This window comes from Stegostoma tigrinum, chromosome 20 (assembly GCF_030684315.1).
Source record: "Stegostoma tigrinum isolate sSteTig4 chromosome 20, sSteTig4.hap1, whole genome shotgun sequence".
In the NCBI taxonomy this organism is placed as follows: Eukaryota; Metazoa; Chordata; class Chondrichthyes; order Orectolobiformes; family Stegostomatidae; genus Stegostoma; species Stegostoma tigrinum.
In genome coordinates this window covers 42,794,220-42,808,448 of record NC_081373.1, presented here as the reverse complement: position 1 = coordinate 42,808,448, position 14,229 = coordinate 42,794,220, and positions in this window count along the sequence as shown.

Here is a 14,229-nt window from a genome sequence, read left to right as displayed (position 1 = left end):
TTACACATTCTGCACTCAGGAATTGTCCATTCTCTTCTGTCGGTCTCTGCTTACTTTACATGTATGTTTCTATGTCTTCACCCTCAAGCTGCTCTGTGACATACAATTCTAGTCTTATCTACCTTCCTCTTGGTACTACTTCCAGGGTAAGGGCCACTAGTGACCACTCAGATCCAAGCCAATAGAATAAAAAAGAAGACACCTTTTATTAACTGTTCAGTCTTACACTTCGTTCCACACATGTTACTCCCCTCCAGCATACTCCTGCAATAAGGTTAAATTAATTAATTAACCCTGAATCTTCTGCTTAACAACTTGCCAAATGAACAGATCCCCCAATTTTCTTTTTGAATACATTTAAGCAATCCCTAAACAAACCTAGTGAAAAGTGAACAATTTTCTTTTCATATTCTGTCTTACTTTTTAGTACAACTTATCAGTAATATAACTTATATATTTTATACATTCTACGCAGTGGGAGGGTCACTCTAGTCACATAAGAATTTCTAAAATCAAAGATAAAGCAGCAAGTAGGATTGCAGGTCAGTGATGGGGCTCATTGTTACCAGAAATTAAAAGCAAAGGACAGAATACTTAAGAATATTATAAAGAATTATAACGTATAGAGAAACTCGATAATAGAACAAGCTTAGAGGCTTCATATCCTAATGCACAAAGCATTCAGAATAAGGTAGATGAACTGATGAAGCAAATTGATTTAAATGAATATGACCTCATAACCATTACAAAACATGGTTACAAGAAGATCAGAACTGGGAACTTAACATTCATGAATATTTGATGTTCCATAGAGCGATATTTCTAGGAGTAGTGTACAGACCCACAAGCAGTGCTATTCCAGGGGAAAGGCTATAAATCAACAAATATTAGGAGCATGTAAAAAGAACAGAGAAATAATTAAGGGTGGCACTAATCTTCATTTTAATTAGGTTAATCAAATTGGAAAGGGTAGCTACAACAACAAATTCATAGGATGCATGAAGGATCGTTTCCCTGAGCAATATGTCATGGCCCCAACCATGGGGCAGGCTATCTTGGACCTGGTAATGAATAATGAGGCAGATTTAATTAATGACCTCAAAATAAAAGCCCACCTAGGAAGCAGTGATCATAGCGTAATAGAATTTAATATTCAGTTCAAGTGTGAGCAACTTGGAGCAAAAACAATGAAATGAGGATAGTTAGCTAAAGTGCACTGGGCGGATAGGTTAGTAGGAATGACGGTAAGCAAGCAGTGACATACATTAAAATGAGGTAAGTCATGACTCTCAGCAAAAAGACATATCCCAGTTAGGAGGAAAGATTCTAAGCAAGGGATAAACTAACCATGGCTAACAAAAGAAATCACAGACAGTATTAAGTTGAAAGAAAAAGCATATAATGTGGCTAAAGGTTGGTGTTAGCTCTGAAAGTTAGGATAAATTCAGAATCCAACAAAGGAGGAGTAAAAAGATAATAAAGAGAGAAAAGAAAACTATGAGGATAAACTGTTGAGGAATAGAAAAGCTGACAAATTGACCTTCTTTAAAGGTATAAAAAGCAAGAGTGAGGTCAAGTGAATGTAGGCCCCTTAGAAAATGAGTCTGGGGAGATGGTTTTGGGGAACCAAGAAATGGCAGAGGAGTTAAACTGATAATCCCATCAATCTTTACATTGGAAGATACTTTGAACATCCCATTAATACTAAAATGGTAGAGGAATTAAATATCTTCACCATCATAGTGTAGTATTATTACACCAACTAATGGGCCTAAAGGTAAATAAGTCCCTGGCCCTGATGGCTTGCATCATCAGATCCCAAAAGAGGTAGCTACAGAGATAGTAGATGCATTGGTTGTAATTTACCAAAAATCAACGGATTCCGGAGAAGTATTAATGGATTGGAAAACTGCTAAAGTTACACCCCTACTTAAAAAGGGAAGGAGGAAAAAGGTGGGTAGTTATAGGTTGATTAGTCTAACATCTATTTTGGAAAAGTATTGGAATTATTTGTTAAGGAAGGAATAGCAGAACATTTAGAAAATTATAATCTAATCAAGCAGAGAGGGCATGGGTTTGTGGAACAGAAATTGAGTCCGATTAATCTATTTCAGTTTTTTGAGGAAGTCTAGACCAGAGTGGATAGTGGGGAACCAGTAGATGTGTTGTATTTGGACTTCCAGAAAATATTTGGCAATGTACCACACAAATCGTTAAGCTGTAAGATGAGTTGGGGATGGTATATTGAGGTGGGCAGAGAAATGGTTAATGGGGAGAAAACAGTGGGGAGGCATAAGGGTTCCTTCTGAGGTTGGCAACCCATGACTAATGGGGTTCCACACTGATCAGTGCTGGGGTCACAACAGTTTACAGAACACGTTAATGACTTTTTTATTACTGATAGGTTAGGAAAGTGAGTAAAACGTTTGCAAATAATGTAGGAAAATGTGAAGATGATCATTTTGGAAGGAGAACAAAATTTGGGAGCAGGTTTCACTTCTGGAACTAGGAGGAACACTAGGAGAGTCTAATAGTCGGTGAAGAGGGAGAAGGCATGGGCAGGACAGGAAGGCTAAATCGTATCTATTTTAATACACAGAGCCTGACTGGTGAGGCAGAAGAACTCAGGGCATTGATCAGTATGTGTGAGCATGATATTGTTGTAAGCGCAAACACGGTTGAAGCAAGGGCAGGACTGGCAGCTCAACATTCCAAGGTGTAGAAGTTTCAGGTGGGGTGGTGGGGGGTGTAAGAGAGTTGGGTGCATTGCATTATTGATAAAGAAAACCATCACTGCAGCAATAAGGGAGGATGTCCTGGAAGGGTTTTCAAATGAGGTCATCTGGATAGAGTTTAGAAATAAAAAATGTGTGATGGCTTAGTTGGGATTATATTACAGGCCTCCCAACAGTCAAAGGGAGCTGGAGGAACAGATGTGTGCACAAATCACAGAGAGTTGTGAGAAGAATATAGTTATAGTTGGAGGGGATTTCACCTTTAGTGACATTAACTGGGATCGCCTTAATGAGAGAGAACTAGATGGGGTGGAATTTTTAAAGTGCATCCGGGCGAGCTTTTTGTGCCAGTACATTGACAGTCCCTTTAGAGATGGGGCAGTGCTGGACCTCATCCCAGGGGAATAAAGGCAGTCAAGTGGCTGACGTGTCTGTGTGTGAACATTCTGGGGATAGTGACCATGATTCTGTAAGTTTCAAAGTCACAATGGAAAAGGACAAAGATAGTGCAAATGTTGTGTCTAAACTGGGGGAAGGCCAATTTCAATATCATTCGACAGGATCTGGTAAACTTAGACTGGGGTCCACTCTCCCTGGTAATCCTCTTACTCCTAATATATGCAAAAAAAAGCCTTGCAGTTTTCCTTAATCCTATCTGTTAGATATTTTTGGCTCCTCTTTGTCCTCCTAGATTTTTTTTTAAGCACCAACCCCAACATTCTCTATAAGCCTGAAGAGCCTCCCCTGCTTTTAATGCTCTGTACCTAGCATATGCCTCCTTCTTTTTCTTTATCAAACTCAATATATCGCTTGACATTCAGGGTTCCCTGGACTTGTTGTCTTCCCATTCACTCTTAAAGGACGACAATGTCTCTGAACTCTCACTATAAAATGTAAAGAGTTCATGGTGGCTCAGTAGTTAGCACTGTTACCTCACAGTGCTAGGGACTAGGGTTCAATTCCACCCTCAGGTAACTGTGTGGAGTTTGCACATTCTCCCTGTGTCTATGTGGGTTTCCTCCCACAGTCTAAAGATGTGCAGGTTAGGTGGATTGTCCAAGCTAAATTTCCCATAGTGTTCAGGGATGTGTAGATCAGGTGAGATATACAGAGATGGGTTTAGGAGGGTGCTCTGAGGGTCACTGCAGACTTGTTTGCCTGAAGGGCCTGTTTCTACACTGCAGGGATTCTATGATCATAATGCTTTTAAAATATTTCCACCTTCCAAATGTTTAATCAGAAAGTGACACAAACAAAGCATTTTATTTCATCTTCTTGTTAATTCACAGCCAGCATGCTTCCCTCTTTGAGAATCTTCAATCATTTCTTAGAGCAAGCATCTTTTTTATGAATCAGTCTGACAACTGGGGGCCTTGTATCCAACCCCCAACTTCCCCATTTCATTTTGGAAATCTCTTTCCTTCCTCACATTCGTTTTAAGTCTGCAAAGTCAATCTTCAACCTATCTTTAAATACACATTGGCAATATACATTGTCCCAAATAGAGCTCTTAACCGTATAATATCCTCTGGGCAAACACTGTTCATAATGCCCTTATTGGAGACTTGCTTTAGACTATGGATAAATATACCCCTGTTTCTAAAGCTTCTACTTGCACAAACATTTCTAAAGCTAAGGTACTTTTAACTACCCTTTTCATTTCCTTGGCTTCCCAGGTCAACTGACATCATTTATTATCCTTTCCAACCATGAATATAATAAGAGATTGTAGGAACTCCCAATGCTGGAGAATCTGAGATAACAAAGTGTAGAGCTGGATGAACACAGCAGGTCAAGCAGCATCAGAGGAGCTGGAAGGCTGACTTTCAGGTCTGGACCCTTCTTCAGAAATGGGCGAGGGGAATGGGGTTCTGAAATAAATAGGGAGAGAGGGGGAGGCGGATGGAAGATGGATAAAAGAGAAAGTAGGTGGAGAGGAGACAGACAGGTCAAAGAGGTGGGGATGGAGCTAGTAAATGTGAGTGTAGGTGGGGAGTTAGGGTGGGGTTAGGTCAGTTCAGGGAGGACGGACAGGTCAAGGAGGCAGGATGAGGCTCATAGGTAGGAGATGGGCTTGGGGCTTGAGGTGGGAGGAGTGGATATGTAGGAGGAAGGATGGACAGACTTGGGAGGCGGCGAAGCTGGGCTGGTTTTGGGATGTGATTGGGGAGGGGAGATTTTGAAGTTTGTGAAGTCCACACTGATACCATTGGCTGCAGGGTTCCCAACTGAAATATGAGGTGCTATTCCTGCAACCTTTGGGTGGCATCGTTATGGCACTGTAGGAGGCCAAGGATGGACATGTCGTCCAAGGAGTGGGAGGGGGAGTTGAAGTGGTTCGTGACTGGGAGGTACAGTTGTTTCTCGCGAACCGAGTGTAGGTGTTCCACAAAGCGGTCCTCATGCCTCTGCTTGGTTTCCCCGATGTAGAGGAGGCCACATCGGCAACAGCGGATACAGTATACCACATTAGTAGTTATGCAGGTGAACATCTGTTTGATGTGGAAGGTCTTCTTGGGATCTGGGATGGGGGTGAGGGGGGAGGTGTAGCGACAGGTGTAGCACTTCCTGCGGTTGCAGGGAAAAGTGCTGGGGGTAGTGGGGCTAGTGAGGAGTATGGAGCAGATGAGGGAGTCACGGAGAGAGTGGTCCCTCTGGAAGGCAGATAAGGGTGGGGAGGGAAAAATATCTTTGGTAGTGGGGTCAGATTGCAGATGGTGGACTTCACAAGACAAAAAATCTCCCCTCCCCCGAATGTATCCCAAAACCATCCCCGCCTCCCTAACCTGTCCTTCCTTCCTCCCACCTATCCACCCCTCCCACCTCAAGCCCTAGCCCCGTCTCCGACCTACCAGCCTCATCCCACCTCCTTGACCTGTCCATCCTCCCTGGACTGGCCTCATGATACCCAAAAAGCACAACCTGCCATTACCTCCACAACAGACCACAACAAGAAGACACAACATGGCCAGGCACACTGGTCACCCAACTGTACATCAGAGACATATCAGAAATGACCACAAGACTACCCCGATCCCTCGGTATCCGGGTAGTCCACAAACTGACAACAACCCTGTGACAGCTACTGACGAATGTAAACGATTCCATACCTACAACCAATAAAACTAACATAATATACAATATACCGTGCAAGGACTTGAAAAACATTACATAGACCAAACTGGAAGAAAACTGGCTATAAGGATTCACGAGCACCAACTAGCCACCAAGAGACATAGCCAATTCTTACTGGTCTCAATACTCACAGACAAAGAAGAACACGGGATGACACATCCATAGTAGCGCGAGCCAAACAAAGATGCCAGGAAATTCCTCAGGGCTTTGTATTCCAACTGGAATTGAATTAGACCCTGTGTACAAACCACTGAGAAACAGAACCGGAAGTGATACAGACCACCCCAGCAAACTGAGGCTTATAAGTAACAAGCGAGGCAGAACACTAATGCTTCACCTGAGATGCACTGATGATGTTACCTAGCGGGGTGACGAAATGTTTGCAACCAAACCCACCGGCTCAGCGAGCCCCTTCTATTTGTACAATATATGCGTTTGCAAAATGCATTGGGCCTATCACTTATTCTGACTTATTCAAACTCTATAAATGTGTAACTAATGTCCATTAAACGTCAAAGAATGCACCTGAACAGTTTGGTTGAAGACTGTAAAAGTGTTTTTCCATCACTATCTGTAGCCTAAACTAGATCTTTCCATTCTGCCTGTCTCTTTTGTCACATACCATGTCGTCTGGATTACAATTTATTTCAGATGACTTTGTACAATGCCATAAGGTTTGTTAAACTTTGTCTGAAACATTAGCCTTTGTGAATGCCTATCTCTCTGCGCGTAAGGCATTCAAGGGCTCAGTACAAAACCGTGGAGCTAATTGTAGTCCCTTTTCAAGAAGGGTTATGATCACGTTACTGAAGAAATTTTTGGATTTCTCCCAAAAAACAGTTGATACTGACTGAGCCTGAAATCATCCACAGTGGGTTTTTCACATGGACTGCCCTGCCAGGGCCAATATTAATGTACAACTTGATTGCTCTGCCAGGATTTTATGAAGCATCTCATCTATTACTACATGATTTCATTTACACACTCCCTTTCTAAAGGGATTTTCTGTTGTGCTCATTGTCATTTCATACTAATCTCTAAATTCATCATTGGCAAGTTCCCTCATCCCTACTACCATCAACATTGGAAGTCAGTCAGTGTCCCGAATCTGGCCTGTATCCTGTTTTCCATTTCTTCCTCCAGTGTTCCGCTTTTCTCTCTAGTAAACATTGAGAAGGGACTATCTCACCTGGATTGTTACTCCCCTCTTTCCTTTCCATGCAAGAAAGATCTCCACATTTCCGACAGCAGATTCCAATAGGGGATCCTTGAGAAATATGGAACCATATTTCCATTCTGACAGATCCCTCATGATGTAGACAGTTGGGGGAAGATGAGTCACACCCTCTTCCTCACAACATAAAAGTTATGGAGTCATAGAGATGCACAGCACAGAAACAGACCATTCTGTCCAACTTGTCCATGCCAACCAGGTATTCTAGATAAATCTTGGCCCATTTGCCAGCATTTGGCCCATTTCCCTCTAAACCCTTCCCATTCATATACCCATCCAGATGCCTGCATTATACCAGCTTCCACCACTTCCTCTGGCAGCTCCTTCCAAGCACCCACCACCCTCAACATGAACATGTTGCCCCTTAGGCCCCTTTTAAACCTTTCCCATCTCAACTTAAACCTATGCCCTCTATGTTTGGACTCCCCCAGCCTAGGAAAAAGACCTTGTGTATTTGCCCTATCTATGCCCCTCATGAGTTTATAAATCTCCACAAGGTCACGTCTCATCCTCCGACGCTACAGTCCCAGCCTATTCAGCCTCTCTCACAAACTCAAGCCCTGCAGTCTTAGCAACATCTTTTAAAATCTTTTCTGAACCTTTTCAAGTTTTACAACATCCTTTCAACAGCCGGGAGACCAGAATTGCACATATTATTCCAAAAGTGGCCTGACCAATGTCCTGTACAGCCACAACATGACCTCCGAACTCCCATACTCAATGCACTGTCCAATAAAAGCAAGCTTACCAAACACCTTCTTCATTATCCTATCTACTTGGGACTCCACTTTCAAGAAACTATGAACTTACACTGCAAGTTCCTTTGTTCAGCAACATTCCCCAGGACCCTATCATTAAATGTGTAAGTCCTGCCTACTTGCTTTTTCAAAATGCAGCACCTCACACTTATCTGAATTTGCTGTCAGGAATTGTCTGTTAGTTGTACGAATCGACCATTGAGATATTTCCACATGCATTCTCGGTATTAAGCATCATTCATAATGAATTGGAACCGAAAACATTTGATAGGCAATCTGAGCAGAGTCACAGCTGTCCCTATGTTCTCCAGCCAACACTTTGAGGAACTAAGGCTTTTTGCAAAGGGTGCAGAAACTGAACATTAACCCTATCGTGCTGTTTGTGGCTTCTCCTTGAGTACAGACATATATTATTCTCTTTGTCACTCAAGTGGTTATCAATTATGGTGGTAGGAAGTGCAACAGCTGACTATATAGACACACAAGAAACAAATTTCTCATCAATGAGGGTGTTATATTTTCAATAATCTTCTGCAAAAATAAACTTTTCTTTTAAGTTGGGAGACTAGCTACTCATACATCTGTATATACTCTCCCTGAGCTGTATTTGACCGGGTTGCGGTATTCGGACAGAACTAAATTCTTTTAAGAAGTTTCAACAAATTTAAGCAGATGGACTTTGTGTGCCAAACAATTTTAATATAGATGAATGTATGGGGAAAGCATTTCAAAACAGACATTTATTCCACATAATGAAAAAATATTCGCTCAGCTTGGAGGAAGAAGATTTGGATGTGATTAACATTCATTGAATGTTTGCATTCCACATAAAGTCCATTCTAATATTGCAATGCCAACTTCACAGTACACAGAGTTAATACTAAAGTTGCCTTAATCTATATTTTAAAGGTCCAGCATCACCGACTGGTGCTTTAACAGCTGCTGTGAACTGGTAAGTACATAAAGTAAGTGGTTAAAGTGCCAGGTAGGTAGAGTTAGGGTGACGGATAAGTGAGGTGCCAAGGTACATGGGGGCAGATAAGTGATAGTGTGTTTCAGGTAGGACATTTTGGCTGGGAGGTATCAGGTTTATGGGGGAGCAGGGAGTCCCAGATGTTGGTGTGGGGTGGGGTCCAGTTGCAGGTCAAGGGTGTGTGTAATAGGTACTGGGGATGGGATAGTTTGCAGGAAAATTGGGTTCAGGGCAGGTGTGGGCTGGGTCTAGCAACAGATTGAGGTTGTTACTGTGTCCAGAGTGGGTGAAGGAGTGGTCAGGAATACAGTGAGGGCAGAAGTGTCGAATGGGCCAGAGGGTTGGTAGGGGAGAGGAGGGATGTCAGGTCTGGAGAAGAAGGGAGTGGGTCTGGTGGCAGAGGATGGGTGTGTCAGTCCCAGACATCGGAGGGAAGCAGTTTTTTTGGTATTGGGTCAAGGTTTGGGGAGTGTTGGGTGTGTGGACAAGATGTAGTTGCGGGTGTGTAAGGTAAGCTGGGGGTCAGTTGAATACTCTGAAGTCATACTAGGCAATTAATAGTCTGACTATTTTTTCTGAATAACTATTCACTTAAACCCAGTGCAACTTTCTGAATTAATGGGATACTTTTCAGGGTTGCAGGGTTGGGGGAATTGTCCAGCAGAATCTTCAATGTTACCATTAAACATGTAAATCATTCATGATTTACTGTGAACCTTGCAAGTGAGCGAAGGTACAAAGGTCACAAACAGCGGAAGGTGCATCTTCACTTTCACATCAAACACCGGCAGCAATTCTCCGCTTTATATACTCCTGTTCTGACATCTGTTTCTCCCGTCTGTGGAGGGCCATCTTAAGTAAGCTGTAGCCAGACAGTTTTGTGCTTCTCTTGTTTTGTATGGCCACAATTTGCCCAGAATGTGTTGCCATCTGTCTCAGGATTGCAGTTGTAGTGATATGTCGAGCTGGCAGAGGCTCAGAGGCTGGCCCGCTTTGGCTGCTTCCTGTAGTTGCTCCCCAGAGCCACAGTGCTCCGAATCCAAGTGGAATCACGGAACTAAGTAGCGGGTAATGTGATGTCCTTTGACACCGAAACAGTACAGGAAAATGTGATATTTCTTTGAAATGTCTGTGGAATCTGTTAGTTTATAAGATGGGGCACTTGTCACGGATCAGAAGGAATAGGCGGGCGAGTAGACATCCTGTACAGCCCATGGTTCTGCTGTGTCATTAAGTACAATCACTGCCGATCTTCATCCTCAACTCCACCCTAATGCCTGACCACACCCATATGCCTTGTTTCCTGAGAGACCAAAATTCTGACCGTCTCAGCCTTACATGCACTCAATGATGGGTCATTCACTTGTCCCTGGGGGTACAGAATTCTAAAGATTCACAACCTTACGAGTGAAAACGCTTTTTCTTTGCTTAGCCTTGAATGTGTGTTATGGACCAGACCACATCAGTAATAGCGCTCACCCCATATGTATTAAGAAGATAGCAAAGCTATCCCACCCTTATTCTCAAAGCAAGTGCCTAGTGTTGTAGTCCAGATGCAATTTGACTAGTCAAACGACCAGTCTTGAAGTAAAACACACTTTATTCATATGCGAGAGTTAAAATAAAATTAAAGAACGAAGAAATTGAAATAACGTAACTCTACTAGAAAACTTAACAGAATAATACTTTTTTAAAAACTACTAAACAGTTAATGTTTCAATATAGTAACATCCCATAAACACATCACTGGCAAAGTCAAATTCAGTAAAATAGATTGTCTTACAAACAATTATCCTGTCCAGGAGGAAAAATATTAAGAGAAAACTCTGAGAGAGAGAGAGAGTAGACGGGAGAGATATACTGCAGCTTCCAAATCCAGCTTCATAACCCCTGCAACTGCTACGACAGATAAACTAAAAGTAAAAATCTTGGTTCTGGGGGAGCTTGACTCCAATCATTCAGGCTGCTTCTATTGTTACAACTTTAAAAAAAACCCAAAGCCTCACATTCTGCCTTAAAATCTCACTTTAAAGAAAAAGGACAAAATGTCAAAGCCATAGTTTGGTCACATGTTTCCCTGTTGCTAATCAGGCAAAGCAATCTTTCCGTGTCTATCCTGCCAAGCTCCGCCAGTAACTTTCATGTTTCAATAAGGTTCTTCTTCATTCCCCCATCTACTCAGCCTTTCATCATAGCGCATTTATTCAGAAACCCCAGCCTAATGTATATTGTACTGTCTTCAATATCATCTTTAAATATGGAGTCCAAACTGTGCAGAGCATTCCAGGTCCCATCAAAGCCTGATACAATTGTTGAAAGGTATCTTCAGTCTTGTACTTTAATTCTCTTGCGATAAAGGCCAATATGCTATTTGCTTTTCTAATTGGTCGCCATAAGTGCATGCCAACATTTTTATACCCCTAATACAAATACACTCAAGTGATCATCCTACAGTTGGTCGGATGGCTGGCTTGTTATGCAGAGTGAAACCAAGAGTGTGGGTTTAATTCCTACACAGGCTGAAGTTACCACAAAGGATTCTCATTTTCAGCCTCTCCCCTCACCTAAGGTATGGTGACCCCAGGTTAAACCACTACCAATCATCTCTCTCTAATGAGGGTGCAGCTCTATTGTCCAGTAGGTCTATGGCAACTTTACCTTTATCTTTACAAGTCTCACATCTTTCTTTAAAAACAAATCTGCTTTTCTAGTCACATCCACCAAAGTAAATAAACTAGTATTTCCCCTCATTATTTTTGATTTGCTTTCTTGTTGCCAACATTCCCTCTAAGTTGCGTGACACTGCAGACAGCCATAGCAGAGTTCTGCACACAGAGACCAGCATCGGGCACACTGATCACTTTCAGTTCTGGAAGATGCTGCAGCACACAGGCTTCAAAGACCCTTGCAACCAATGAGAAAATTAGAGGGAGCACTGTCTGTGCCCATTCATGTAATCTATCCATATCTTTTTGCAGTTTGTCTGTATCCCCCCGACAGCTTACACTCTGTAGTGATTGGAACCAGCTGGATCTTGTTGACTACGAGATCCTTGAGTGGGCTTGTTAACCTGGACCAGTCAGGAAAGTTTTGGTTGACCAATACGAGCAGGAGATTTAGCAACTCCTTAGCTCAAGGGACCCGACTCCAAGCTCGCTAGCCACAGCTTACGTACTATGCACAAGTAAATAAGGGTGACTTGGTGATGGGATACCAGGCTCTTTGCAGTTATTTCACATTCCCACCCAAAGCTGAATCATCAGCACAGTTATTCTCTGAGTCTTCACCGCATTATTAACTCTGAAGGCAAATAACTGGGCCCCACTACTGGTCCTCACACCAAAGGTTTGGAAATTGCTGGACTAGGCAGCAGAGCATTCCAAGAATGAGAGTCTGATTGAAAAATGAAGGGATTAAGCGCCATGTAAGTCTAAGCCTCAGGGATCTGTACAATGGGTTAAACATTCATTGGTGATTAGAAATTGTACTTTTCAATCCAGCAAATGGCAATGGATGTCATTTCCAGCTGTAGTACTTCACTAATTATTTGCAAATATAAAGATACTTCTTTCAACAATGGATTTGCAATTGAAAATTAAACAGTAACGAAAATGTAAATCAAGATGCCCTATAATAATTTCATGCACTTTTTGACTGAGAGCAGTTCTTTACATAAAACAGAAACTGTATCTGTCACAAAATAGCAGCTGGTCAGTGGACAGATTTCATGGCCAAAGCACATTCTTTGATGTTGAATAAAACATTGTGGTACATTAGAACAGAAAGTGATTGTATGTATTGTGACCTGCTGAAGGCAGATAATGGAGATTATTGTATACCACTGATTCCCACCAACCTGTAATTCGATAAACAAAGCTCTCAGCAGCCTGTGTGCGCATAGAACATACTGTCCACTTCAGTAGAAACTAACTTGGAGCGAGTACCTACAACTATTTTTGTACAACATAAACAGAATCTCTCAGACATTCCCAAATATTTTTTCATTATTTAACCTGTATTCCCGAGTGGATTACGAAACCAGATAAGAAAGCTCTTTACACATTCTCCCCGTGTCTGCGTAGGTTTCCTCCAGGTGCTCCAGTTTTCTCCCACAGTCCAGGGATGTGCAGGGTAGGTGGATTAGCCATGAAGAATGCAGGGCTGGAGTAGAGGGGTGGGTAAGGTTGGGATGCTCTTCAGAAGGTCAATGTGGACTCATTGGGCCGAATAGCCTGCTTCCACACTGTAGGGATAGTATAATTCTATGAACTGACTCACTTACACGTGTTCAATATTTCACAGATGGCAATTGTATGTTTGAAAAGGTAAGGTCCCTTTAACTGGTTTAGATTATTTTAAAAACTATTACAACTTCTTTTGGATGGTGCTTTTTGCACAATGAAATATCCCAAGGCACTGAGCAGAAAAATGTTACGTCATGTCAGAAAAGGAGGTATTAAGACCGCATGACCCAACTAAGAAAATTGATTCATTTTAAGAAGTGTTTTAAAGGAGGAAAATGAGGTAAAGAGGCTGAGAGGTTGTAGAACAGAAGCATGGCCAGCAAAGCTGGAGTGATTAAAAGTGGGGATGCCTGAAGTTGGAATAAGAGAAATACAGATATCTCTGAGAATTGTAACGTTGGAGCAGACTACAGAGATAGAGAATGAGAATGTTAAAATGAGCATGTTACTTAATCAGGATCTAATCTAGTTCTTGCAAGCAGGGAGGTGATATATATTTGGAACTTGCTATAAGTTAGGGCATGGACAGCAGAGTTTAGAATGGCCTCAATTTTACAAAAAGTAGAATGTGGGAAACCAGCCAACAGTGCTTCAAAACATTCAAATCTAGAGATAAGAAAAGTAGACATAGAAGGTTCAGAAAGGGTTTATCATGTTAATTCCAAAGATGGAAGGCTTGTTTTACGAGGAGAGATTGAGCAGTTTAGGTGTGTACTCCCTCGGGTTTAGAAGAATTAGAGGAAATCTAATAGAGATATATATGATGCTTAGGGATGTTGACCAAGCAGACAATTAAGTGCATATTTCCTCTTGTGGGGCAATCTAGACCAAGTTATAGTTTGAGGCTGAGGACTGGCAGATTTAAAAAAGAGATTAATGGAGTTACTTCTCTCAAATGTTTGCAAAACAGTAGAATTCACTTCTTCAAGTGTGCTGAACAACAGAATTCCGAACAAATTTAACGAGGAGCTAAACAGATTTTTAATTAGAAATGGGTTGAAGAATGTTGGAGAGTGGGCAGGAAAGTGGAGCTGAAGCTGAGGTGAGATCAATCACAATCGTATTCAGAGCAGAGCAAGCTCAAGGGGCTGAATTGCCCACTCATACTCCTGGTTCTTTTGATCTGATGTGTGAATAAGGGTTTCAGCAG